General features: G+C 41.4%; 1 protein-coding gene and 1 long non-coding RNA gene across 4 annotated transcripts in view; one reads left to right on the top strand and one right to left on the bottom strand.

Annotated features, from left to right (window-relative positions):
* Nucleotides 1-27,258, top strand: part of MYRIP (myosin VIIA and Rab interacting protein) — a 217,716-nt gene that overhangs the window by 71,865 nt on the left and 118,593 nt on the right. The gene's annotated exons all lie outside the window — the stretch shown is intronic.
* The window catches only part of LOC132432215 (uncharacterized), a 266,402-nt gene continuing 240,882 nt past the window's right edge, over nt 1,739-27,258 (bottom strand). For both annotated transcript variants that reach the window (XR_009520864.1, XR_009520863.1), the window contains exon 3: nt 1,739-1,870. This is a non-coding gene — a long non-coding RNA (uncharacterized lncRNA). The remainder of the gene's footprint in view (nt 1,871-27,258) is intronic.

The following is a 27,258-nucleotide window of genomic DNA, read 5'->3' as shown; positions in this document are numbered from 1 at the left end:
GAGTACATATAAACTTCCTTTAACATTAGGTGGCATTTAATGTAACAGCTGCTATTGTTTATTATTATAATCGACACCATTATTATAATTGTTATCTCAATTAACTCATAACATAGACATGAGGTTCACATGCCAGTAGGGAAAGAGGTAAGATATTCAAGAAGCATTTTAAACCGTTTTAGAATGACTATAATATCTTACATAGAATATGTATTTATATATACTATATACTTTAACCTAAACTCTGATAATAAGACAAAACTCCCATCTCCTCTAGATGCTTCTTATGACCATACATTTTCACTTTTCCCTACCTATCTGCCGGGAATAAAAAAGAACATTAGTAAACTACCCTAATTTGAGTTCCATTCCCCTCCTACCTACCTCATGGTAGAGAATTTAAATGGCCCCCAAATTTGGAATCAGTGGGAAAAAACTGAGACTAATGCACGTTGTCTGACTTCGCTGTTGCTACCTTTTGATGTGATTTCATAAAAAAACGTATTAGGCAGGTAATAATAGCATTGGGATATAATAAATGTGCCCCACATATGTAATTTCTCTTCTCTATGGTATTTAGGATTATAAAAAAGGATTTATAGATATAGTAGTACAGATAATAGTGCATGTATAGATAGTATAGGTTACTATGCTTTGTATATAAGTATGATTTAGATCATAAGTCAAATAGAAATCCACATGGAAACATCTTAAAAATTCATCCATTGTCTTTACAACAAAGAAATATGTACCATCAAGGTTCCGGGGATACCAGCAATAGCATGCTGATTTTTAAAGAAATTCTTACTCATTCCTTATGGCAAGCATTCTGTGCTGTCTGCACGGATGAGGCTCCTGGCTGTGAATAAAACTAGGTTGGAGGTTCAGCGACAGTTTATCATATTACACCTATGAATAATTCATGAGTCATCTGTTGACCATAAAGCCAGTTAAGGAATTCTAATAAATGCATGATTTCTACTTCCTGGGGTAAAGCAGCATTGGCATTTACAACCTTCCTGAACAATAAAATGCCAGTAAAACTATAACTGACGGTTACGGGTCTCTGCTCTTCCTAAGCATTAATCACCTCAAAGCACAATATCAGCGATCTGCATTTCTGGGACTGTTACCTACAAAATGCTAAGCAACATGTTAAACTTCAGTTACTTCTTATAATATCTTATATTCACATGAGCAAGACTTAATGACTCACAAGGCAATCGGATATTCACCCTGGAATTTTCTCTTCCAGTGACAATAATTATTAACAACACTAGTTTCTGAGGTAGTAATTTTTGGCAGTTTAGTTCTTATTCAGAATGTACTGAAGATGTGATTATTATTAGTACCGCTGTCTTTCCCAGCATGTAATTATACCCATATTAACTTCTTTTTTGGGGGGTGAAAATAGCACCATATCAGCAGAGGGATATGATTTTCAAGTATCACCAATATAAAATGATTTTAACATAGAGTTAAACTTTAACTGTGATGATTCTGAGTTACTTTAAAAAATCATGAATATTGCCTTTTATGACATCCTGATCATGCAGGAAAAAAGGAAATTATATATATTTTTTAAAGTATCAAACCTGAGACAGATTTTTGTTATTTTGATATTTTAGTTTTGAACATTCTCTCTCATTTTTGGACATAGGCATGTGCTCTGATTATCTTTTCACAGATGAAAATGAAGCTCACATGAATGGATTGGGAAATAGAGATGTGTGTTGTGCAAACCTCAGGGCTTGCTACTAACCTTCCAGTCACTTCTCTGTCCTCCCCTCAGTTTTTTCTTCTGAAATGGCAGAATGGACCCTTCCTTTCATAGCAGCAGTAGAGCTAGATTCCATTGGTGAGACATCTCCTGTGGACCAGAAAAAAAATTCACACCCTGTAAATCTTGATTTTATCTCTCCTTTCAACTAACTTGAGGAATGTGACTCTGTTTATTGGACTGTCTTGATATTTTGAAAGTAAAGATAATCAAATACATATGTAGCAAGACTTGGATTTTGTAAATAAATAGAGAATGTGTATATATATATATATACATATATATATGTGAGTTTGTATCGATTTTAAAAGTTCTGGAGGGAATATTGCTAAATATTGAAAATGATTATCTCTAAGTTCGATTTTGCCTGGATAAGGGTACTGATATAAAAGGCACTGAACAGGCAGCATCTCAGTTTGAGACATTAAGGTTAAAAGTGGGTGATGTGCACTGTGGCTTTGGGGGCATCTGCACTGCGACGTTTGGCTGAAGTCTCGCACAGCAGGCTGTTTTATCTGCCTGTCATCAGGTGGTCTTGGGGCTTTGCAAGTGAGCTACAACCCCTCCCTGATTAAATGCATCTTGTCTCTCTTATGTTGTTAAAATAACCATGGACTCTGTGTTCTGCCTAGGATTTATGAATCCTCAATGCCATATGTTTGTGTTGACGTAAACAGTCTTCCCAGAAATTTGGCACAAGCCTGGCCATGTGCTGACTGGGAACAGGGCTTCTTAGACACCACCAAGAAATCAATTCCAGCTCCAGCCTGATCACATCATCCTCTTTGAGTTTAGTGCTGTAATCTTCAAGTGGGTAGCTCTGTAATCTTGTCAAAGGCATTTATTTGGAAGAAAAATGCTTTATAACTTTGTGTTTTATTGAACTCTGTATTGAGTTTTTAAAATGTTACCAGAATCCTCACATAAGTCATCTAGATCACCAGCCTCTTTTATGTTCTAAGTTGTAGCATTTTCCCACTTTCAACATGATGTTTGATGTAGGAGTTGCTTATTACCCCATTTTTGAAAAAAGGTGTAAAATAGGAGGAAATTACACAGGGGGAGGAGGAGGCCCTTTACAGAAATGGCCCATGGGTTCACTGGAGACATCAGTGCTGACTGCTGAATGTAAACAAACTCAATAGCTATATAATACTTAAGCCCTAAATTTTTTCATATACCATGTGTGGAGAACTCAACCCAGATGTTTTTAATGAGTCTGTCCCTCTTGGGATTTGCAGTGTTTAGTAATTAATACTAAGCAACTAGCTTGCCCAAAATGGTCAGTGAACAACCTTTTTTCACACATTCTGCTAGAGGATGCGGGCAACATTTGATTTTGTGGCATTTCATAGGTAATTTTTAAATGGCAAGTAAATTGGCAATTGATTATATTTTCCAATGAACACAGCCACCACTAAAATACTTTGTCACCTCTAGTTAGCATCAACATGATATTTTCATAATGAAAATTAACGTCAATGGTGAAAAGATTTTTACAAGATCTGTGTAAAGACTTTGGTGAATGCAGATCACTGTGGTTGTTGCTGAGGAAACAAAAGCGAACACAGGAGTTCACAGTCCAGTGAAAGTAGAAATTAGGCAAAGAATCACAGAAAGAAGTGCAAAATTACAACTCTGGCACAGGTTATGGAGGAGAAGGGTCATCGTGCTGCTTAAGACCAGTTCTCTAGGAGCAGAGCCTGAGGCAGAGATTTAGATGCCCATGATTTGTTGGGGAGGGTGCTCTTGGGAGAAGTGGGTGTCCAAATCAGGCTGAGGCAGGGAAGGGTGAGGTCTCAGCTGGACTGAGTGTCAGCCTGATCCCACAGGGGCTCTGGAGCATGAGTTGCACCAGAGTTTCCCCACCTTAAGGCAAGAGGCTGTTGTCTTGCAGTCTCCTTGATCCCACACTAGTCAGACATTAACCAGGGTCTGACCTGGGCTGGATGGGTATGGCCCCTGGACAAGGGGATTCTGTAAGGCCAAGGGCAAATGTTCCAGAGAAGAAGGGCAGCAACTAAGAGAATTAGTACATTGAGTAATGGGGGGCCACTACAGATGCTGAGAGAACATATGATACAATGTTCTTCTTTGTTCTGAACCCTTTGGTGGCCTCCCATCTCACTAGGAATATCTCTCACAAGGACTGTCAAGGCCCATGGGACCTGGTGCCCACTCTGACCTCATCTCCTGGATGTCTTTGGGTCAGTACCCATTGTTCAATGTGATACTCATTGTTTCTCTAGTTAACCTGGCTCTGGCTGGATTTTTAGTTATCTTTTCTATTGAAAATGCAATGTATATTTTGGGCATTACTTTGCATTTCATCACTGTGTGTCGAGGCCCTCAGTTTGGTGGTCATACATTTTTATTCCAAAGACCTGTAAGTGCCCTAGAATTTTGCTTTAAGTTAAAACTTGACATAATGGTATGGCTTTCCTGGCTCCAGAGAAATCCTTTCTCCTTCACCAAACATGATCAGAATTACTGTCTCCATTTGAAATTGGCCCAGGGTTGAAGATAGAAAAATAGAAAAATCTTTGAGGTCAAATTTGTGTGTGCGTGTGTGTGATCTTAGTTCCCCGACCAGGGATTGAACCCAGGCCCTCAGCAGTGAAAGCACCGAGTCCTAACCACTGGACCGCCAGGGAGTTCCCTCAAAATTTGTTTTTAATTTCACACAAAAAGATGGCGGGATACTGTGGGCTTCCTTACCTGGGCTGTATCCTTATCTGACATTTGCCTTTCTTTCCACAGTTAGGTTTGTCTGTTAGATATCTGCTGTCTGGGCTCTTTTCACAACTTTTTTCAGTATTCATACTTTATTATTTGGTATCTATTCATCTTTTCCTCCTTGCCTTCTTCACCTTTCTGAGTTCTATTTTCAGTTTCCATAATCAAGGGAGGTTATGGGAATCTGGTTCTTTGTCAAAATGAGATGCTGCCTCCTCACTGTTTCTGTTGTTGGGGTCTGGGTGCAGAGACGCCCTCTCGTGAGGGCACACTGTGATCTTTCCTTTGAGATGTTTTGAATTGTTTTCAGTAACAGCCTGGAGGCTAGGTCTGAAACACTGCCAAGCTCCTGAAGAGGCGATTTTATCTGAAAACATTTCTCCAATCACAGGAATGCATGTTGCTTTATAAGACATACATCTAAGGACTAATTTAACGCTGGATGTTAGAACACATCCGCAGATGGATGTATTCCACTGTGGGACCCAGTATGAGGGTCCGCTCTGTGCCAGCCAGGGGCCGGGGTGGGGAGACTTTGGCACATAGGCGGAGCTTGGGAAATATATGTAGGATGAATAGAAGTGAACTGGCTGGGTTGGAAAAGACAAGGATAAACACATGATTATAATTACTGTAGTATGCCTCAGTTAACTCATCTATAAACTAGGAGCCAGACCTATCTTCTGAGAGTATTACATGAAAGGATGCATATCAGGTGCTTCACAGAATGACGAACTTAGTGATGTTAGAGCACTATTTAGTAAAGGTATATACAGCACAGGGAGAAAGTGATTCTGTAGAGAGTAGTGGGTGGACAAGGGTACCCAAGAAAACTTAATAGGTTGGTCCTGAGAGTTGAACAAGGTTTTGTGGGTCTGTCCCCTCCATTCACGATCTGTGTTGGCAGCAACACCCAAGTCTGTTGGTAGCACCACATACGTTTGTGTAGGATGAAAAACTGGACCACCATAGATAGGTTTGATCCCCTAATATTGCTTGACATTTTTTGGAATGGAATAGTCAGTTTTATTACCAAAGGAAATTATCAAAGGAACCACTTACAGCTGCAGTTAAACGTTATTTACAAACACTCAATGGTCTTTATTGTGTTAAACAACAGTAATTGCTAATCATTGTATTTCAGAAGCCCAGGGACTGCCAAGTCTCTTGGGAATGGCACAAAATATTTTCATTAAAAATTTAGTAATTTCAACACCATAAAATATCTACCAGGGGACTTCCCTGGTGGCGCAGCGGTTAAGAATCCACCTGCCAATTCAGGGGACACGGGTTCAAGCCCTGGTCCGGGAAGATCCCACATGCCGCGGAGGGCCACAACTACTGAGCCTGCGTTCTAGAGCCCACAAGCCACAACTACTGAGCCCACGTGCCACAACTACTGAAGCCTGTGCCTAGAGCCTGTGCTCTGCAACAAGAGAAGCCACTGAAATGAGAAGCCTGTGCACCACAACAAAGAGTAGCCCCCGCTTGCTGCAACTAGAGAAAGCCTGCACGCAGCAACAAAGACCCAACGCAACCATAAATAAATAAATAAATTTATTAAAAAAAAAATCTACCAGGGACATCTAACCAGTAAATATCATTAATCTTAAAAAAAATACTTTAAAGAAGGGGAGGTATCTTTTTTAGTATCTGCTCTAGATGCTAAATATTTTCAATTTTTCAATAACTTCAATTCCACTTGTTTGTTGCCTGAATCCTGATCCTAATTACTAGGTCTTGTTTCCTCTGAAAATGGAATCTTAAAAATACTTTCTATTTTCTGAAGCAAAAATATATCATGGTGTACTGGCAAAAACTCCTCAGGATTATTTACCCAGTAATGTCAAACTCATAGATAAGAGAATATGTCAGCTCCCTTTTCCATAAGTTTGAGTTGTCTAGAATAATATGGAAAAGCATTTATTGTGATGATGAATTGGGTAGCAAGTGTTTAACCAAAGATTAGAAATATTTAAAACCTAAAGCAATAACAGAAACTTATTTCTTCAGCAATCCTTTTGAAATTTTACTTTTGATGAGGCTTAATCCATAAACAAATACCATTGCTACGTTTAAACCTGAAATACAGGTTTCTGATATTTGAAAATGTGGGCCTGGATTACATTTCAGTCTTTATGTGATCCAGTTACTTTACTCCTGCCAGTGCCCATGCAGTATATTGGGCACTAAATTAAACACTGTCAGGAAAATGTGAAATAGTCCTGCAAAAGAAAAGAAAATCTAAAACAAAACCAAAGGTAATATTGGTTTCCTTGGTCAAAACTGTGTCCTTTGGTATATGCATATATATTTATACCTTTTTGCTGTATAACATGATTTTTAATCCTAAAGTTTGAATAATATGAGTTACTGATTAGAAATATTCTCCATCACAAATTATTCAGTTTATTATGTTAGACTATTTTGACTCTACATATTTTAGTTCCCAAGGTCTCTCCTGCTATGATCACCATGATGCTTGACCTATTCTAATTATTTATTCATTCAATAAATAGCTGACAGCCTGCTACTGGACCCTGTGGGAGGGCTGAGCCTCTTGGGGTGAGCCACCCAGACTAGGCCCTGCCCTCATGGAGGTGACATCCTAGTGGAGGAGACAATTAACAAGTAAACACAGGAATAGATATGTAGAATCATTTGTTACAGATTGTGATAAGGGCTGGGGAAGAAATAATAGAGCTCCAAGATGAACATTAATGAGGACATATTCTCTAGAAAATATCTGAGGACATGAGACTTTATGTCACTTGATTGCCCAATATAAACACCCCATGAGAAATTTAATTTAGAATTAAGTGCCAGGAAATGCTACCTTCTGGTATTGCTATGATGTAAGGCCACATTCTGTGACTAAAGAAATGTTGAAAAACTGAAACCTTACTGAAAGCTTTCAGAGTGTCTTGTCATTCATTCTGATTGTTCTAGTCATCATGACCCAATAGATGACAGAGTGCTAGGTGGTAGGCCTTTTCCCATTTCTAAGTAAAGGGCTGCCCTCTAGTGGACTCTGAATAAATGTTAATTGAGGATAATAGGTTACAAAATATAACACCTGCAGCCAAATGGCAAACTGTATGAAGCTTGGTCTGTCTAAGCTTCAGTCTCAGCAAGCTTCTGGTGACTTCCAGAGACAAACTCCTATAACCAGTTGTCCTCAGAATATATGTCCCTATTCCCTTGAGGCTTAGGTTTTAGAACCAGATGGAAACTTAGAAAGATCTCTGCTCCAACTTCTCATTTTTAGAGAAGATACTCAGAATTCAGACAGCAGAATTCAGAGACGTGAAGTGACTTGTTCACTGTCCCATGGTGAATGAAGAGAACTAAATTGTAAACATGGGTTCTCTCTCTATAAATATCTCTCATTTATTTGATCACATTTATTACTAACTATTTTTACTACTTTCCTACATCTCTCCCCTTTGCTCACTTTTCCCTAGCCTCTTTGTTCTCTGTTTCTCCAGAACATCATGCAGGCCTCCCACTCTAGGATCTTTGCACTGGCTGTTCCCTCTGCCTACCATGCTCTTCCCTGCACTGCCTTCAAGTCTTTGCTCAAATGCCACCTTCTCGCTCTGACCACCTTATTTAATACGCAGGCTCCCACCACCAGCACTACAGATCTCCCTTTACCCTGATCAAGTTTTTCTTTTTTCCATAGTAATTATCACCTTCTATCATACAATATAATTTACATATTCATTATGTAATATAATGAATATAAGTACCTGAGCACAGAGATCTTTGTCTCTTTTGCTCACTGACATACTCCATGTGCCTAGGACAGTACATAGTACATAGTACAACAGGGACTCAGTTAATGTGGGTTGGATTAATTAACCTTCCAAAATGAATGTGTTACCTAATGGAAGGGCCACTTGCTCCAGCAGGGAAATTCAACTCTCTGTGAAGCCTGAGGGAAGTTGAACAAATTTCCTATGCTTCATGAAAGACCAGGCCATTGCTGCCTTAACTCTGCCCACCACCCAGTGCTGCCATCACGATTAGCCCAAGAGACCAGTTTCAAGAAGGAGGCTGAAATTAGAACTCCTTATCCATTCTCCTCTAAGAGGCCTCCAGGACCCATCAAGCCTCTTATTGCCCTATACCCTCCTCATTCCCACGAGCCAAGCCTCCTCTGTGGACTTTCTCCCCATGCAGTGCAGTTCAGCCTCTTCTCTGCCTCCACCTCTACCACCCCAGCTCCCCAAACCCTTCTGCCCTCTGCCCCCTGGGGCTCACCACCATCATCAGCAGAGCCCCCCCATCCTCAGCCTCTTCTCTGAAAGTTGCCATTGTACTCTTGCTCTGAAGTATGCCTCTCCCCCAAAGACACCAATACCACAAAGCTTTTTCAAATCATGGCTGTTTCTTCCCTTCCCTGTTGTAATCCTGGGCCTGATCCAGACCAGAAGCTTGGGTCCTTTGAAGCACTTGCATCTGAATATAATACCCACCACCCATCCTTGTTCCAGCCATCTGTCAACCTTGTAGCCAGCCCCCCTCATTCACAGAACATTTTATTACCTGGACATCCATCTTAGTCTCACTCACTATTCCTGTGATCCCTTCTACTCCTTTTTGGTGACTTCAGCATCCCTGCAGTGACCCACCCAGCATCCTAGTCTCTCAATCCTCTGCCTTCCATTAATATTCCTATCCATGGCCCTTCTCTAGCCCTTGTCATCCTCAACATTGCCCAGCCTCCAAATTCTTGACCGCAAGCATCCTAGTCTCCAACCATTGCTTTCTGTCTTCTTCTCATGGCTCCTCTTCAATAATTCTTCATCACTGGGATCTAGTGACTTCCACTTTTTTATTGTCAAGGCCCCCTCCTGTCCTGACCTCACCTTTACTTAGCTTGGGCTGCATGAGTTAATCCATTTCTTTGCATTCATCTTCAGTCCTTTTGCCTCTGCTTCTTCAGCCATACTCACCTGGTTAAACTCCAGTCTTCCTCTCAACCTCCCCTTGCACCTGAGCAGCTGAGTGTGGATGGAGCGACATGTACCACTGTGCTGACTGTCATTCCTCCATCATTTCCCTAGTCAGTCTTCCACTCTCCAAGATGTCAATTATTCATACCTTGTCCTCACTCCACAACCCTCCTCACTCCTGTCACCTCCTCATTCTCAGCTAATTAAACCTTTTCTTTTCTTTTTTGGTCAGATGACAAACAATATTTATTTATTTCGGACTAAGAATAAAGTTACACGTTTTATTAATAGAGGAGTCCCATCCTCCCAGGCATGGTTGCCTATTAATAATAATGAGCCAGGGGCTTCCCTGGTGGTGCAGTGGTTGAGAGTCCGCCTGCCGATGCAGGGGACACGGGTTCGTGCCCCGGTCCGGGAAGATCCCACATGCTGCGGAGCGGCTGGGCATGTGAGCCATGGCCGCTGAGTCTGTGCGTCCAGAGCCTATGCTCCGCATCGGGAAAGGCCACAACAGTGAGAGGCCCGCGTACCGCAAAAAAATAATAATAATAATAATGAGCCAGTAATTGAAATTTCAACTGGAAGTAAACTGGCCCTAAGAGAAAAGTCAGCCAGCCACCACTCATTTATCCCCTCCTCTACTCAGTGTTTTAACAGAGAAATTAAGGCTTAAGTCACATTAGTCTAATCTTTGCCCCTCTTTGAAGATGAGCAGCTTCCATTCTAAAGAGAGTAGGAGCTACTCTCTAGCCAAAGATAAACACTGTTAACATTTTGATCTTTATTTTTCCAAGGGTTTTTAAAAATTAAATCTTTTCTTAATTCAGTAAGAAAACAGAAACAATTGAAAGCAAACGACTTCATCTTTCCACCACCAAATATGCTCTATCTTCCTTCTAAGAGCAGATGACTAGACATTAAGTGTGGGCAGATGCAGTAATCCCAGCATTTCAGGGCATGAGAGGGGTGGGCACAGCAGGCCTGATCCTTTGGGTTATAAGACTTATTCCACTTAGTGCTAACTCCACTTAGCCTTCAAGATTGTCAACCTTCCAGTTACTTTCTTTACCATGAGTTCAGACATCATTTTGGGTGCTGGGAAAACTGGACAGCTACACGTAAAGGAATGAAATTAGAACTTTCTTTAATACCATACACAAAAATAAACTCAAAATGGATTAAAGACCTAAATGTAAGACCTGATACTATAAAACTCTTAGAAGAAAATATAGGCAGAACACTCTTTGACATAAATTGCAGCAATATCTTTTTTGATCCATCTCCTAGAGTAATGGAAATAAAAACAAAAATAAACAAATGGGACCTAATGAAACTCAAAAGCTTTTGCACAGCAAAGGAAACTATAAACAAAATGAAGAGACAACCCACAGAATAGGAGAAAATATTTGCAAATGACGAGACCGACAAGGGATTAATATCCAAAATTTACAAACAGCTCATGCAACTCAATATCAAAAAAAACAAACAACCCAATCAAAAAATGAGCAGAAGGCCTAAACAGACATTTCTCAAAAGAAGACATAACAGATGGCCAAGAGGCACATGAAAAGATGCTCAACATTGCTGATTATTAGAGAAATGCAAATCAAAATTACAATGGGGTGTCACCTCACACCAGTCAGAATGGCCATCATCAGAAAGTATAATAAATGCTGGAAAGGGTGTGGAAAAAAGGGAACTCTCTTACACTGTTAGTGGGAATGTAAATTGGTACAGTCACTATGGAGAACAGTATGGAGGTTCCTTAAAAAACTAAAAATAGAGCTACCATATGATCTAGTAATCCACTTCTGGCCATATATCCAGAGAAAAACATGTTTCAAATGGATACATGCACCCCAATGTTCATTGTAGCACTATTTACAATAGTCAAGACATGGAAGCAACCTAAATGTCCATTGACAGATGAATGGATAAAGAAGATGTGGTACATATATACATTGGGATATTACTCAGCCATTAAAAACAACGAAATAATGCCATTTGCAGCAACATGGATGAACCTAGAAATTATCATACTAAGTAAATCAGACAGAGACAAATATCATATGATATCACTTATATGCGGAATCTAAAAAAAATGATAACAAATGAACTTATTTACGAAACAGAAACAGACTCACAGACTGAGAAAACCAACTTATAGTTACCAAAGGGGAAAGGGTGGGGGGGATAAATTGGGAGTTTGGGATTAACATATACACACTACTATATTTAAAATAGGTAACCAACAAGGACCTACTGTATAGCACGGGGAACTCTGCTCAATATACTGTAACAACCTAAATGGGAAAAGAATTCAAAAAAGAATAGATACATGTATATGTATAACTGAATCACTTTGCTGTACACGTGAAACTAATACAACATTGTTAATCAACTATGCACCAATATAAAATAAAAAATTTTTAAATAATAATAATAGTGACATCATTTTGAATCATGTGTCTACCTGCTTTTAATTTGCCTACTAAGTGGACCTAACAAACTTAATAATTGAAAAGATGACTTTGAGTATGACTTAAAGCATAAACACTTCTTTTATAACAGTGTTTATAACTTCAAGTATAAATTTAACTAACTTGACTTCAAGTATAAACACGTCAAACAAAGTGGAATTTCAGACACAGAACTTAAAAATGCAAAAAGAACTTAGAAGTGTAAACTTATAACATAAATAAATGTATACCACTTGCTTACTGCAATCTGAAATATTATCATGAAGACAATTCTGAGTGTTTCCAAGTAAACTGCTGTCGACATTTCACTGTAGAGGTTGTGCCACAAACAGCATCTGCTCTTCCCAGAAAAAGCTCCTTCCTTCCCATGGCATGGCTGACTTGTGTTTTTTTGTTTGTTTGTTTGTTATTTTGCAGTACGCGGGCCTCTCACTGTTGTGGTCTCTCCCGTGGCGGAGCATAGGCTCCGGACGCGCAGGCTCAGCGGCCATGGCTCACGGGCCCAGCTGCTCCGCGGCATGTGGGATCTTCTCGGACCGGGGCACGAACCCGTGTCCCCTGCATTGGCAGGCGGACTCTCAACCACTGCGCCACCAGGGAAGCCCATGACTTGTGTTTTAAGTTCAAAAGTCAGAGAGTCAAGTAAAAACCCCATACAGACAGCCCCTGGAGTCCCTTCAATCATGCATGAAGCTAGTCTCCAGGCCATGTCAGTGGGGAGAGTTTCAGTGTATCCTTACACACAGCCTCACCCTGGAGGTACCTGTGGGACTTGAACTTGAAGGTCTTAAGTTGCTTTCTTTTCCTTCCTTAATTTTTTTGTGAGTCTTAATTTTGTGAAGTAAAGACCAGATTATAAGCCAAGAAACCTGATGAGACTGTCATAAAGTCTCTCTCGTGTGGCTGGTCACCCCCATAATATCCCTGGGCAGTCCACAGCTATGATGATGGGTCTCCTGCAAGGTTTTCCAGATGGACATTATACACGCTTGTTCATTTTTCCTAATGATGCTCTGAGAATAGAAATGGCAGGTTACGTCCTCCTTTCTCCTACCCTGGATCTGGATACCTGGGAAACATTAGAAGCTTCTGCAATTCAGTCATATTTTTCATAAATTTCTTGTAGGAGCATTTCCCAAAGTGTAGCATGTGGACCATGGCTGGTAGACCAGATGAATGTAGGTGGTGCAGGACTAAACATTTTTTATATTACTAGTTATGTTTTTGTTTTAATGTGTATTAGAAGAAAATTTAACAAACATATCTAGTCCAATATTTCATGGACGTAAATGCTTAGAATTAGTCAAAATGATGATATTTAAGGTTTTGTAGGTGAGATGATTAAAAGAAAAATTTTAAGTTAATGGTAATAACATTGATATACACTTTTGGCAAAAATTGTGAAAGTGGTTGCCTGTAGGCTCACAATGAGAAAGTGATGGGCAGAGGCCTTCAGACATGGTTTCTTAAATGGTAAAGGATATGGAAACTTTTGGAGACAGTTCCATAAATAAATAAATAACTTGGCATAAGCCCATATGGAGAGATATTCTTCTCACTCAAGTTTCTCCCACTGGAAAGTGCAGCTACCGGTGATATTATCCATGCAGAGTGGGGGTTATTTTGCTGTTCTCATTGGGTTTTGCCTCATAAAGAAATGGTAGGAACCACTGAGTTCTTACACTTTCAGAGTCAGAGAATAACCACATAATAACTACAACCAAATTCCTTCAGTCACTCATTCAACAAACACTGCTGAGCACCTTTGTGTGTCAGGCTCTGGGCCAGGTGCTGGGATTAGAGGAGTGAGAAGGCCAGACATCACAAGGTTTTAAGCCTGGGAGTGACTTATCATATCGGCATTTCTGAAAGATCATCCTGGCTCTCCCTGTGACTGGACAGGCAGCAGAACTGGGATAGACCAGAGAAGAGGTGACTGTAATAAGACATGGTGGCTTGGACTAGCCTGGTAGCAGTGGCAATGGAGAGAAATTAGCATATTCAAGAGGTATTTCAGGGTAGATCCAATAGGCCATGGTGACTGATTGGACATCATGGACAAGAGGAAGAGAAGAGTCAGGGAGAATGCTAGGTTTTTGCCTTCGGAAGCCCCATGCAAGATGATGCCAGGTCTTCAGAGCTCACAGAGAACACACTGCTAGGGGCTCAGTACTACACCCTCTAGGAGGTACTACAGTTTGTGGCTAGTGTGTCAGTCCCTCCTCAAGGGTACAAGTGGTACCTTATTCTTATGCATGAGGCAAAGTTCATTAAAGGCATTTGATCAATGTTGACAAAAGGACTAGATGAGAACTTGAGGCATGAGAGTGCAAGGGTGGTTGACTTATGGTGTAGAGCAGTCCCCTCTGCCCCATTTTAAACTTCATTTTAAGTAAATGATTTTGAAACTGGACTCCATTATTATCCTACCACTATAAAGACCCACAAGCAAACACGACAGAAGCCCCACCCTTCTGCCTCAGGGACATAAGAATATGCTTGGCAACAGGCAGAGCTGAGACCAGGTGAGCAGAAGGATAGAGGGAGATTAAAGCCACTCCAGGCCATATATTAAAGTCAATCAATAGCCATAAACTATTAAAAGAAATATCTAAATCTACACGCGTATATATGTTGATAGGTAATTTCTTTCAATAGCACCATGAAACTAAACTCTAGCATTTACTAGCTGATAAAATGTCACCTCAGTTTTCCAATTAATCCATGTAAGTCATCCAAGTGGCTTACTGACATGAATCTTAACTGATACATAGTTACTTCAGGCAGGTAAATGGCATTTGGAAGCTAAAGAATGTGCAGGAAGAGTAGAATCAGGAAGAGGATGACAAACTGGAACAAGGCAGAGAAGGTGAGAAAGAAACAATGTTGAAGGTAACATTTGAGAACAACCCATTAGGGTGAAATAAGGCAGCAACCCATACCAGCATGTTTGTCTTGCTCTGTGTGGGAATTGGTGACCTCTCTCTGAGTGGCAGCCTGTGAGGCATCTTCAAGAACTTTACAGAGAGAGGATATCTCCAGGTGACAGTGGGAGCAGAGAAAGAAAATAGGCTTATGCGTGAGACCCTTTTGGGGGATCCCCAGAGATGATGGGCACACTGAACACCTGCTTGTGTGGGGGTTGAATCTCTTGGCTCAGGAGTTTGCTGATTCAGAACAACTTGAGAGCTGGAGACCAGAGTTAAGAAATTGGTCTGCTTGAGGCATTGGAAAGCATTGGAAATTTAACGCACTGACTTACAATGATCGCTGTGGATAAAGCATGGTAGAGTAAAGAGAAGGCAATGGTCTGGCTTCCCTTCGTGCACTTCTCTCCATTCCAACAATTTTTGAAGAGTCTATACTTTTGTGGCTAGCTCTGTCTACTCTTTCTCCTCACATCTTTTGGCACACCCTGATGTGAATGAAGATGCCTCCCCAACCAGGTGAGGTCCGCACTCATTTAGTATTGGGATTATTGTATTCCTATTCCTGTTTCTGACAAGCTCATACCTCTGGCCACATGGTATAATTCATATTGTTTTTCTGACCTGAAAACTAAGCTTGGAGGGGTGTGTACATGAATAATTTGCCCAGGGCCAGGTAAGTGCTGCACAGCTGATGCAGCCCAAGTCTGACTGTGATGTTTATGAAATTCCTACTATTCCCATCTGCCATCTTTCCTTTTGGACAATTTTTTTTTACTATGCAAAAACTTCAGACAATTTCAGAGAGTATACAGCTCTTCTAGAGCCCTACTTCTTGAAACCCCTTAGGTGTCCATGAACATGTTTCAATTCAGTGGATGTCAGTGCAGGCATGTCTGGCTCTGAGTTCCTAAACTTTCTGCTGTACCACCCTGATGTCTTCTCTTCCAAACTTTTAAAGTATTATACTTTTTTACCTTTACCTGAGGGTCTTACACTAGTCAAAGGAACCAGCAAAATGTTAGAGACTATATATTTGATAGAACTTAGAGCCACAAAGCAGAAGCCTTCTCAGAAAGAAATCTGCAATGTCCAGGATGGGTTTCCACCCTCCGCCATGATGCTGGGACAGGATGAAAGTGGTCTGTGCTGTAGGGTCAGAGTTCCACTGCAGGCCATGGAATCTGGCCCACCCTGTGTTGGGCTCATGCCGGGTCATCCACATCCTGCTTCTTCCTAATCCCCCTTGTTTTGGGAGTTCCGTGTTCATCTGCTTCCGTACGTTGCAGGCTCCTGTCTTATTAATCCACCTCTGTGACCCATAGTACCTGACACAGTGCTATGAGAAAGCCAGTATCAAGTCAATATTTGTTCAATGCATGAAATAACACTTGTTTATGTCTCAGAATTCATTTTACCATCAGGTGTTATTTCTATAATTAATTATGTTCATTCTCTGGCTTCGTTGGCCAATACACCCTCTCTTTGTTCATGGCTCCAATGTCAAAGCAGATGCATGAAATTAATAAGCTAGAACAATCATGGTTTTCAAAGTGATACAGATGAGAGTATTAAAACATAGAAAATAGGCTTCATAGGCAGGTGATCTGAAACAATGTGATTTGACTTCATGGGCATCAAAATGAAATATTTCGTGACGGGATCATAGCAGCGTGGCTCCTCACAGCTAATGGCCCAGGTTTGAGTATGCCAGTGGTGTTGGACACATGTCATACTCATCTGCTGAGTATCTTGACTATATTTTGCAGCACAGTATGTGTAATATCGTGTAATACTTTGCAAATCTCCTTTGTAATTGAGTCTATAGCGGCAAAACAGACATTAAACAAAATATACTAAAATGTAAATATAATGCACATACACACATTTATAATTAGAAATTGTGAAATGTTTGTCAAGGAGAAAACTTAAGTGCTATGAGAGAGAATCACAGCGAGACTTAGTCTACTCTGAAGGATGAGGGAAGGCCTTTCATGGTGAAGTGGCGGAGAGTGAATGGACTTGGGCTGAGTGGATATTGGCAAGAGGAGCTTTCAAGAAGAGAGATGATATGGGAAAGCCTCAGAAAAGGCAAGAACATGGCATTTTCAAAGAATAGCAAGAAACTGAAGAGGCGGTGTGGTTAGAGCATCAGGGGAGGGGGTGTGTTTGGAGGCTCACAGGCCATGTGGGCTCCTATTATATCTTGAGAAAAACTGAAATCTGTGAACGTATGTTAAGCAGGTGGGTGACCCAATCAGATTTTCATTTTTTAAAGGTCCTCCTTTGCTGTAGTTTAGAGATGGAGATCCGGGAAGACAAAGAAGTGTCTTCAGTTTAGAAAGATGCCATTGCCCTGGTCCCAGGGGAGATGAGACTGGGTTGGACTGGGGGTGGGGGGGGGGTGACGGCAAAGATGGAGACAAGTAGGATGAATGCCAGATATTTTCTATTTAGGATCTAGAAAGTGTAGAACCTGGGTTGACTATGCTACATAAGGAAAGGCGACCTTCTGCACATGCTGGTAAGGTATGTAGGTAACCTAATGTAACTCATTGCCCATGACAGGATGGAGTAGTCAGGGTCCTCCAGAGGAACAGGACCAGTAGGGGTGTGTGTGTGTGTGTGTGTGTGTGTGGAGAAGGAGAGAGATTTTAAGGAAGAGACTCACATAATTGTAGGGGCTTGGTAAATCGAAAATCTGCAGGGTGGGCTGGCAGCCTGGAGACCCAGAGTTGCAGCTCAAGTCCAAAGGCAGTTTGCTGGCAGAATTCCCTCCCCTCTGGGGGAGGCCAGTCTTTTTGTTAAAAATCCAAACTGATTAACATATACATACTACTATATATAAAACAGATAATCAACAAGGACCTACTGTATAGCACAGGGAACTTTACTCAATACTATGTAATAACCTATATGGGAAAAGAATCTGAAAAGTCATAGATAAATGTATACGTATAACTGAATCACTTTGCTGTACACCTGAAACTAACACAACATTGTAAATCAACTATAGTCCAATATAAAATAAAAATTTTTTAAACTCTAACTGGATGAAGCCCACCCACATTACCAAAGGTAATCTGCATTACCCAAAGGTTAGTGATTCAGATGTTCTAAAAAATACTTTGACAGCAACATCAAGACATGTTTTTGTTTTTTTGTTTAATGTCTAAAACATTTATATTAACATATTTCTATACAAATAACTAATTAGTATTAGTTTTGTTTGTTTGTTTGTACTGCAGGTTCTTATCAGTCATCAATTTTATACACATCAGTGTATACATGTCAATCCCAATCGCCCAATTCAGCACACCACCATCCCCACCCCACTGCAGTTTTCCCCCCTTGGTGTCCATATGTCTGTTCTCTCCATCTGTGTCTCAACTTCTGCCCTGCAAACCGGCTCATCTGTACCATTTTCTAGGTTCCAAATACATGCGTTAATATACGATATTTGTTTTTCTCTTTCTGACTTACTTCACTCTGTATGACAGTCTCTAGATCCGTCCACGATCAAGACATGTTTGACCAAATATCTGGGTACCCTGTGACCCAGCCAAGTTGACCTCTAACATTAACCATCACACAGGTTTTCAAAAATGCCATTTTAGACTTCTCCAGCTCTCCCTGCTCAGTTTAGCCCTCTGGAGGGCCTTCAGGTAGAGTTCTCATGCTCCCTGTTATTTGCTTCCATGATTCTGTCCCTTTTTATGCCTGAACCACCTTGCATTTAGACCATTATACGGCACCAGGTAGCATTTCCATATATGTTTATTTAATAAAGGACCACATAAATTATGTAGGATTCATTTATGAAAGCAAAAGATAGAAATTTCAACAAGGGAAGAATTTATTCGGTAAAAATTGTAAAGCAATGGGTGAATTTAGATGTAGGCTTCAGGACACCCATTTTAACATATTATTAAAATTAAAATGTATAACTGAAGCCTCTGAAGGCCATTAACCTAATATTGTCTCTCTTTCCCAAATGGTCTTTTGTGTATTCAACTTCAGACCCTGTTCTCTGGCTTAGCCAGGCTTTAGGTCCCCACTTTGGCCCCAGTTTTCTCTCCAGGTCAACAGGATAGTGTGGTAGGAAGGGGGTGGCGGGGTGGGGGCAACGGACTGTAACTGTGACTCCAGAATCAAGAGGTGTCTCAGACACAGAGGAGTGTGTGCTGGAAGGCAGAGCTGGGGAGAGGGCTCTTCAGTGATGTTGGTACTTACAGCAGGACCCTGCGGGACACCTGACATCACAGGTCTCCATGTGGATATTCAACCTCAGGAGGCCTGACAGTTCCAAAGCCAGAAAACACACTTATTCCAAGTGTGTTATTATTAAAGGAATGAGAAGTGTACAGAATTTCGGGTTCTCTGTGGTCAGTTTTGCCTCTCGTCTTCTCATTCCCTTGTGTCCAGAGAGGACCAGGCCACCTTAGGGATGCATCCGGCAGAGTCTCCACTGAGTCAGTCTGCTTCCTGAGCATTTTCTCTCTCCTTGCTTGAAGCTCCTCCTGCCTGCCCTTGCCGCAGGGCTGGGGGTGGGATGGCAGGACTCCTTGTTGGGAAAGCCAAGGCAAATGGAAGGGCAGGGAGGGGGAAGAAGTAGCAGCACAGGGGTTCCTTGCTGGAGTAAAGTTTCCAGCAGTGTCGAGAGCTATGTCAGGCGGACAGGGAGCTCAGAGCTGCATAGCCCCAATGTGGAGCTGGCCAGACCCTGCTGCTACTGAGGGTCTGTCCTAGGCAGGGTCACCACGGAGGAGCGATGGCTTGGGACTTCCTGAGCAGCCCCACTGAGAAGCAATCTGAGATGGGCTTCAAGGGGACATAGGTCTTCTGGATGGACAGGGCTGTCTCCTGGGATCAGAAATCCCTTAAATCACTGGATATGCCATGTCCTAGAAAAACCATTTCTCAATGGTCCCATTAAATGGTCATACTGATGCTACGAATATCATTACAATGTTTTTTTTTTAAAAAAAAGAACAGTGATTTATCACATGCCCATGATGTACAGGTGCTATGAGTGTGTATTTCTAGTCCTTCCAACAATTCTGTGAGGTGAACGTTATTGGCCCCATATTACAGATGAGTAAAACTGAAGTCAGAGAACTGAAATACCAGGTCAGGATTCTCTCCCAGGCTTCCCAATGCTAGACCTGTGCTCTTCATGCAGCACTTTCTCAATAAAGATGATGTTTCCTTTTTCCATCCAAGGGAGGATGAACGTAGGAAAAGGAATGCTGTCCTGGGAACTAGGAAGTAAGGACAGCAAAAGAGAGAGTCCTAGGAAGATGGCTAGCCATTCAAGGGCAAGCCAATCAGGGGAGCTATATATCCAGACAGGGAAAGGCCAGTGGGAATGGGACAGTACTGGCTGTTTTGAAGCACAGAGCCTGGAGATTTCTGGGAATTCTGCTGGACAGCAAGGCCAAGGAGAAAGAGCAGTGCCAAGACGTGAGGCATTTGGCCACCAGGAACTCATGGAAAGCTGGCCCTGGGAAGTGGCCACCAAGGTGACAGCAGAGCTTCTCTGGCATCCGGTGCCTGGAGGGGAGGAGAAAGGGCAGAGGAACGCTGGGCCTCCCCAGAAATTCTAGAAGGAGGGAGTCATAGAGGGGACAAGTAGACATAGAGGGGACAGTTATAGACCTCACAGTCCTGTGAAATGAGGGCTCCTGATAGACAGGCCTCTGTGCTTCCCATGGTTCCAAGAGAAGGACAGAGCAGCCCCTAGTGAGCTAGTGAGCTAGGCGGCATCAGAAGCACTTGCAAAGAAAGTTGCCCTACAACTGGGTCAGTTTTAGACCATCCTCACACCCAGCCCCACTCTGTGGTGGGTTTAGCGTGTTTCTATATACAATGCTGTGCTTTGCATTGGTTCGCCAGCTCAGTGTGGCAGCTTCAAGTTGACATCCCTCCCCTGGCCCTGCCACCACTTTGGGGATAAATGATCTTCGTTATAGACTGCTTGTGTCATCCTGCTTTCCTTTCCATTCCATCTTGCTCAGAACCCTGCCACTCTCTGCCTCATCACTCAGTCTCCCCTTCCCATCCTTACTTTGCTCTCACTCTACTTGACACTTGCCCTGCTCTCCTTTCTCAGAATCAGGTCTATCGGTGTATAAGAGAAAACCCCAAAATAACAATAGATAAACAGTGCTGGAACAGGATAGAATTTATTTCTCTTTCACATAGAAGAAATTCAGGGGGTGGGTTCAGGACTAGTGTGGCAGCTCCCCCACATCACTGAGGACCCAAGAGCCTTTGTTTTTGATCCACACAGTTCCCAAGGTCAAATCATAGATCGGGTTAGCAGCTAGAGCTCATGCCATCATGAACACAGAATGAGATGGGGGAGGAAAAGCAGAAAGACAAAAGGGAACCCCTTCTGGCAGAGTGAGCTCCCTGTAAGCACCCTATGTAACACACCTCCCTTCCACTTTTATCTCATGGGCCAGAACTTAGTCACATGGCTGCATGTAGCTGCAAGGGATGCTGGGAAGCCTGGTCTTGATGCTGGGAGGCAATGGCTCAGCTCAAACTCAGTGTTCTGTCAATGAGGAAGGAGAGAAGAATGGGTATCTTCCCTCCCCTCCCTCTGTCCTTCCTCCTCTGCAATGACCAGGCATCAATCATGGATTGGGTTTTCCTTCTGGGTTCAGTGTCTTAGGCTGCCTGAGAATGGAAGAAAATTAACACATGTCTGACCTTAACATAGCAACAAGATCATAGCCAGGCTTTGAGCTTATTCTTCTTCTCACAGGGACAGTGTCACTTCCCACCGTGTTTGCCCAAGCCTCCTGTGTGGACCCAGACACCTGCCTTGTGATTACACCCAGGCGAGGCAAAGCACCGCAGCAGCTGAAGGCGGATGCAGTTTCTGTCCTGAGTTCTTTCCCTTTTTTGTTTAATGGTTTCACGAACCAACCTTTACTGACAGAATCAGAAGCAGGAAAGTAGAAATCCTGGGGCATATGGAAGATAAAAAATCCCCAGTCCAACTTTAGAAGCTCTTTTAGGCAAAAAAAACCACAATTAAATACATAAAATGAGAAGGCTCAAAAGCTACAGCCTCAAGGCATCCTCATTCAGTGACTTTTAATCTAAGTGAAGGAACCATCTGAAAAATAAAACCTCAGGCCAGTTCCTAGTATGTAAAGACATAAAAGCACTTTTTAATTTCCATAAATTTACTTCACATTCAAATGTATAACTATTTACTTATAAATCCCATGAGTTAAATAATGAAATGAAGCCATATTAATGAGCAAAATTATTTGAAATCAGAACTTATAGATGTGGTCTTGTAACAATGTTAATATCCAGTTTACTTTGTATATATTTTTTCATACGTATTTCGTAATATGATGGGGATCTAGAGACACATGGATTGGTAGTTATACATGGTCACCCTATTTCCGGTTTGTCTCACAACTTTAGTTATGTTTCTCTGTCCAGTGTAAACAGCAGCAACAGCTTTCTTGTGAATCTGCCCAGCACACAGTGGTCAGTGACCCTGGTCAGCTCAGGTTAACCTACTGCTGGCTTCAAAATATTAAAATATATACATACTGTTGCTGAAAGTGGGGTTTGGCTGCTTACCGCTCAAAAGCCAAAAAAGAGGCACAGCTGGTGGAAAGAAGTTTGCTTTATTTCAGAGGCTGGCAAAGGGGTGGGGGGTGCGGACTCATGTGGCAGCTTATGTCATGGCTACAGTCTGGTCATCGTGTAGTTAACATCTTCCACCGGGTGGAGTTTTCAGTATCTATAAAACAGCTCAAAGGATATGGCTTTGAATATTATCTATAGCCCTTGAGGAGGAAATAAATGTCCTTGACTTTGCTTAATGACAAAACTGTTATTATTGAGTCTTGTTTGACCGCTTTCCTTTGCTTCTGCATTTTATCACTTCTCTGATTAAACTTATTCTTTGGCTAAAGTTTTTCCATAGACAAAAGGCAGGTGGAAAACATGTGGGGGAAGGACCATAGGGTCCCACTCCATTTCAAACCCACCTTTTCTTTGATATTCCTCAATCTTGAGGAGGGACAGGTACAGAACCAGAAAGGGAGTTTTGGATAGAGAGGTTAATCATAAACTTGGCAGGGGACCTTGGTTTTAGTTTCATTTCTCTTCCAATTTTCCCCAAATCTTTGAGGGAATGGGGCAACAACCGCCGTGGCTACTTCCTGCTGAAGTGGGGCATAGTCCTGCCTAATTTGGGGAATGGACATAGAGTTGTAAATAATCTTGAGTTACAAGGTTAGCATCAATATTTTGTATTGTGTAAACATTACCTCTCTCTTTGATTACTTTGTCATAGTACTTGGACAGACATTTGAAAACTAGCAGACATATTACAATGAGGATAATAATCAAAATGCATCCTTGTATTATTCTCTGATTGTGTTTTTTTTTCCTTAGTGGTTAAAGCAGATGTACAATATATGTTTAATAGGCCAGAAACAGGCTGTTTTGGTTAACCTAAAGTTTAATTTAATCATGTATAAGCCAGGATGACTTCCCCATACCTCAATATGGGAAAATTTCTTCCACCATTTTCCCTTTCTAATAGCAAATCTTTCCATGAGAGCATTGATAATCAATGTATTTTTCCAACATCGCCAGAGTGGCTCAGTTGCCAGCTCTGGGTCTATTCACGTCCCTTGGTGCTAGGCCTACTTTTTGTTTATATATTGGCCTAGTTATTCACATTGGGGGAAAACTAATCAGACATAACAAACCAGTACAGAGGTATGCTGATGGGGAAACATTTTATAGCCTATACATTTTATCAATTATACCCAGTTGTCACACAAACATTGTACATGTGCTTCAAGCACATGTACTATAAAGCCAGCAAGTCTTAAAGCCAGCAAGTACACATCATAAGTAGTTAAGTTATACTCTGTGACAACTTCACTAGACAATTTATAACTAGAAGTATGACTGAAACATAATGCCAGAACATACTCAAATTTTAGAAACTTCATATAACTTCTAGAACACTTATATTAATGATATTTATATAACCTAAGAATGTTTATCATTATTATTTGACAATGTTTTCTGTATAATTTAACATACCAAATAATCCTAATTTGTTTAGAAAAATTTTGTTCTCTTAACAGAGAGAAAACCAAACTCAGTCTTGCATCAGCTTACTATTAATAACAAAATTCATTTATCTAATTAAATTCGATCTAATCTTTATCTTAACAAGGTACAAAATTCTTTTCTCGAAATTCATTTTTTTTTTTACAAACTTTTATCACTTTCTTTCTCCTTTTTTTCCCATCCAGAAACAACCAGCTTTAGGACAAAATTAATCCTCCTTCTATCCCTCAGCAAAAATATTTTCATTTTTCTATACCTTCTCTCACCGACAACACATATCCTACTTGCTTTACACACTGAAATGCTTCCCTTATCATTTTTACATATTACAATTTTTAACCTTTAAAAGACCTTAACAACACCAAGAAACAAGTCATTGAACTGTTTGTTATATCAGCATTTTCTTATTGGCAAACTTAAGGACATATTCCATAACCTCTAAAAACATACATTTTTCTCACAGCACAGTTTCTCTTTAATGTGGCACAAGATGCGTGTTTAATGAACCCAAACATCTTTTTTTAATTAATTTTTATTGTAGTTGCTTTACAATGTTGTGTTAGTTTCTGTTGTACAGCAAAGTGAATCAGCTATACGTATACATATATCCCCTCTTTTTTGGATTTCCTTCCCATTTAGGTCACCACAGAGCATTGAATAGAGTTCCCTGTGCTATACAGTAGGTTCTCATTAGTTATCTGTTTTATACAAAGTACTGTACATATGTCAATCCCAGTCTCCCAATTCATCCCACCCTCCCTTACCCCCTTGGTATCCATATGTCTGTTCTCTATGTCTGTGTCTCTCTTTCTGCTTTGCAAATAAGTGATGAACCCAAACATCTTTTGGAGTTCTACTAATTAACCCAAGGCTGAAGTGTCAGGCAGAATGGGTTGTGTATGCATTTCAAGGACATGATAAGAGTTAACTTCAAGCTTTCTCCTAGGCATATTTTTGTTCTCTCAGGGTCAGAATTCTGAAAACAGTATTTTTATCAAGCTAGCTTTCTCTAACTGCATATGCAAAAAGAACCAGTTTTGGAGTTTCAAAAGAGTTTCATCTTAACCAGTTTTCTCTGAAGAATACTGTTAGCTACACTGTGTTAAAAAAAAATCATCTTTCTTTTTCTTAGTCATAGGTTCATAGCTAAAATTTTTCTTACTGAATTGAACCTGAATCTCCCATTTTACAAAAGGCAATGAGAATACCAATCACACAAATGGAATACACATTCACACACCAAAAGACAGAACTGTCACAAATCCTCCAAGACGATAACCGATATGGAGTCCCAAACAAACATTTCCCCAACACAAAGGGTCCTCAACGTCAGACACACATCGGAACCAACTGGCAAAATGCCCAAATAGCACCTCATGCTCACAATTGATCTCAACTCTCAAATGCCCAAATAGCACTTCATGCTCAAAAGAGAAGTTTGCCCAGGTGCACACCGGTAGCCTTAGTCTTGGAGCTCGTCAGCTCTTTCTGATGCACGTTTCTGTTCCACCAAGGAAAAAGCCTATGCTGGCAGTCAGTGCCCAGCATGGAAGAAACAGGGAGAATCCCCGAAACAAATGATTTCAGCACCTACTAGGAACATCCCCGCAAGTCCCCTCTCAGGATCAGCTAGCCACAAGCAGGGGGCTCATCACAACCATCCCGGCATGTCGTCATGGCCGGCGGCTCTACTCAGGAAAACCCCGGGGAGCCAGATACAACGAGAGCATGGCCTCACGTTGGGAGCCAAAATCTGTTACGAAAAGTGGGACTAGGTGCTTGCCACTCAAAAGTCAATAAAGGGCTTCCCTGGTGGCGCAGTGGTTAAGAATCCGCCTGCCAATGCAGGGGACACGGGTTCAAGCCCTGGTCCGGGATGATTCCACATGCCGTGGAGCAACTAAGCCCGTGCGCCACAACTACTGAGCCTCCGCTCTAGAGCCCGCAAACCACAACTACTGAGCCCACGAGCCACAACTACTGAAGCCCGTGCACCTAGAGCCCGAGCTCCGCAACAAGAGAAGCCACCGCGATGAGAAGCCTGCGCACCACAATGAAGAGTAGCCCCCGCTCGCCGCAACTAGAGAAAGCCCGCGCACATCAACACAGACCCAACACAGCCAAAAATAAAATAAAATAAAATAAATTAATTTTTTAAAAAGTCAATAAAGAGGCAAGGTTGGTGGAAAGGAAAGCTTGCTTTATTTTGTATTATTTATTTTGTATCTAGAACATTCTCGGCCAGCCTCTTTTATTCTCAGTTCCCACACCTCCATTCCTCTTGGGCTACTGCTTAAGTGAGGTCATTCATAGCGGTTAAATGGAGGGTCTGTTCTGTTTCATGCACTATGGCTAATTTGAGGAGGTGGGAAATATGACTGCCCTTCCTACTTTCCTGAGTTGTGAAGGTAGTGATTGAATAACTGCTTTGTGAAAACCCAGGAGGGAAAGCAGATCTAGCTGTTTGCAGGTGAGAGGGACGATGCTGGAAGGTAAGTGAGCTGGGATGGTAATCAGCTACAGCTGGAGATGTCCCGCCCAGACATTTCCCATCTGATTTGATGAGCCTACCACCGTGGAGGTGTGATCCCTCTTGCAGGCTAGATGCCCTTTGGGTTTTCTTTTTCACGTGCTCCTGGCCAGCCTGGGCTTGTAATGAAACTCTGATACACTGTGATATTGATGTGAGTCCACAGGGTGAAGGTCCCAGCTTCTCTGGTGACCTGGCCATTCTTCTTTTCAAGGAAAGAATTATAATGCCTCTAGGGTGCCCTCATTTGTATTTTGATACCTCTCTCTGCTCAAGGTCAAGATGGATGTGTGTCTGATTTCACCATCTTCCCTCCAGATCCCAAATATAACTAAACTTCTTCCATAGTCTATTTTAGAAGTGGCAGGTTGTGGGAATTCCTTCGTTTTATGAAACATGGAGCTTACTGTCTGTTTCCATTCTTTTTACTTAAACTTCAGTGGATTCCATAGAGGTGATTTACGTAAATGTGCATTCATTTTACCACCTTTTTTTCTGAATTGTGATGGTAAATTCCTTCGTAGATTAGAGGTTGAACATGTTAAATATAAACTATGACTCTCTTTAGTGACCCCCAAAGTTTTCAGTATCATTATTCTTCTTACATAGTGATGGTAACCAGCAAAAATGTTTCAATATACAGAAAGGTTTTAACCATCCCAACCCTCACCCCCTTGAGCCATCAGGAGCAGAGCCAGCGCCCCTCACCCTCTCCCCA

Source organism: Delphinus delphis, chromosome 10, assembly GCF_949987515.2.
Source record: "Delphinus delphis chromosome 10, mDelDel1.2, whole genome shotgun sequence".
Lineage (NCBI taxonomy): Eukaryota > Metazoa > Chordata > Mammalia > Artiodactyla > Delphinidae > Delphinus > Delphinus delphis.
This window is presented reverse-complemented; position numbering and strand designations above follow the sequence as displayed.